This window comes from Manis javanica, chromosome 10 (genome assembly GCF_040802235.1).
Source record: "Manis javanica isolate MJ-LG chromosome 10, MJ_LKY, whole genome shotgun sequence".
NCBI lineage: Eukaryota > Metazoa > Chordata > Mammalia > Pholidota > Manidae > Manis > Manis javanica.
In genome coordinates, this window is record NC_133165.1 from 24211896 (window position 1) to 24214774 (window position 2879).

Consider the following 2879-nt stretch of genomic DNA (forward strand, 5'->3'; position numbering starts at 1 on the left):
ATGGATGGAGCTAGAGGACATTATGCTCATCGAAATAAGCCAGGCGGCGAAAGACAAGTGCCAAATGATTCCCCTCATTTGTGGAGTATAACAATGAAGCAGAACTGAAGGAACAAAATGGCAGCAGACTCAGAGACTCCAAGAATGAACTAGTGGTTACCAAAGGGGAGGGTGTGGGAAGGCGGGTGGGAAGGGAGGGAGAAGGGGATTGAGGGGTATTATGTTTAGTACACATGGTGTGGTGGATCACGGGGAAATAGTGTAGCACAGAGAAGGCAAATAGTGAATTTGTGGTATCTTACTGTACTGATGGACAGTGACTGCATTGGGGTATGGGGGACTTGATAATATGGGTAAATGTAATAACCACATTGTTTTTTCATGTGAAACCTTCATAAGAGTGTATATCAATAATGCTTAAATACAAATTTTAAAGAATAATAAATAAATAAAAGCATGTTGTTTAGTCTCCATGTGTTTGTGTTTTTGTTCTCTTTGTGGAATTTATTTCTAGTTTCATGCCATTGTGGTCTCAGAAGCTGCTTGATATAAGTTCAATCTTTTAAAATTTATTTAGGTTCTTGTGGCCTAGTCTGTGATATATTCTGAATAACATTCTATGTACATGTGAGAAAAATATGTATCCTACTGCTTTTGTATAGAGTGTTCTGTAGATATCTGTTAAGTACATTTAATTTAATGTATTGCTCAGTGCCTCTGTCTCCTTACTTATTTTCTGTCTGGGTTCCTCTGATGTAAGTTGTGTGCTAAAGTCTCCTAGAATGAATGCATTGCAAGTCTATTTCCTCCTTTAATTCTGTTAGTATTTGTTTCACATATGTAAGTGCTCCTGTGTTGGGTGCACAGATACTTATAATGGTTATATCCTCTTGTTCGACTGACCCCTTTGTCATTATGAAATGTCCTTCTTTGTCTATTGTTACGTTCTTTGTTTTGAAATATATTTTATCTGTTACAAGTATTGCAACACCTGCTTCCTTCTCCCTATTATTTGCATAGAATATCTTTTTCCATCCCTTTGCTTTCAGTCTGTGTATGTCTTTGGGTCTGAAATGAGTCTCCTGTAGGCAAAATACAAATGGGTCTTGTTCCCTTATCCATTCTGCCACTCTATGTCTTTTGAAGGGTTCATTCAGTCAATTTACATCTAAGGTGATTATTGAAAAGATATGTACTTATTGCCATTTTATTAATTGTTTTCTGCTGTTTTTTGTATCTTCTCTGTGTTTCTTTCTTCCTCTTTTATATTCTTTTCTTGTTATTGGTTTTCTTTGGTGTTGATTGGATTTCTCTTTTTTAAATTTATTTGTTTTTGTGTGTGTGTGTATTTATTGTAGGCTTTAGTTCTGTGGTTACCAATGGTTCAAGGATAGCCTCTTTACTCTAAATAGTCTATCTTAAATTACTGATTCTTCATTTCAAACACAATCTAAAGGTACTTTTTTTCCTTCTTCCTCCTCTACATTTTTTGTATTAGATATCATAATCTGCACTTTTTGTTATCCCTTGACTGGTTTTATATATAGTTGATTTTGCTTTTATGTTTTGTTTTAATTTTGTACTTGCTTGTTAGTTAGTTGGTCTACTACCTTTACTGTAGGTTTAATTTCACTGGTGAAAGCTGTTTAGCCTTTCTTTTGGTCATTTCCATCTCCAGAAATCTCTCTAACATATCATGTAAGAATGGCTTAGTGGTGGTGAATTCCTTCAACTTTTGTTTATCTGCAAATTGTTTAATTCCTGCTTCAAATTTAAATGATAATCTCTCTGGGTAGAGGATTCTTGGTTGGAGGTCCTTCTTTTTCAGTACATTAAATATATCATGCCATTCCCTTCTGGGCTGAAGAGTCTCAGTTGAGAAGGCTGCTGATAACCTGATGGGATTTTCTTCATGAGTAATCTTTTTTCTCTCTCTGCTTCTTTCAACACATTCTCCTTCTCCTTGATATTTGCCATTTTAATTATAATATCTTGTGTTGTCTTCCTAGAGTTCCTTTTGTTAGGGGATCTTTGTGCTTTCATGACCTGAGTGTCTGTTTCCTTCCCCAGGTTGGGGACGTTTTCAACAATTATTTTCTCAAAGAGACATTCTATCCCTTTGTCTTTCTCTTCTCCTTCTGGTACCCCTATTATGCAAATATTGTTTCATTTGGATTGGTCACATAGCTCTCTTATCATTCTTTCATTCCTGAAGACCCTTTTTTCTCTCTGCTCCTTAGCTTCTTTGTTTTCCTGTTCTCTATTTCTATTTCATTTACCATCTCCCCCACTAGCCCTCATTCTGGCTCTGTCACTGGAAGCCACCCTGGGGCTGGAGCAAGATAAAGGGAAAGGTTCACCCCAGAACTCACTTTCTATGTGGCTTTCCATAGACTTTAAAGGAATACCCACCCTGAACCCCACCTCAGATAATCTTCCAAGACTGTAGTCCCCCTTGCCCTCTGGCTTTGCCTCCATAGGCTCTAGATGTTTGAGCTGCATCAGAATAAGGGAGTCACGGCATGTTAAGCTGAACTGCAGGTAGGACACCATCTGCTTGAAACAGACAATGCAGAGGCTTCCAGGCATGTTGCAAGTAGTGGTGTGCCCAGGTGTCCCGAGATGGGAGAGACTGTACTGTGGGGAGCTGTATGTGGGCAGAGTCAGGGGCCTGGCCTTTTATTCCACATTGCACTCCCACAGCACCCTGCTCTGGGTGTGGGCCCCAGAGGACAGGCCCAGTCCACTCCCAGCTCTGTGGCTGTCCTTGCAGGTGAGGCCTGGCCACCAAGCTGTTCTAACACAGCCTGTGAGTCTCCCATTCCCACTACACTCTGCTCCTGAAGAAATTGAGTGCACCCTTCTCTACCCTCAGGACT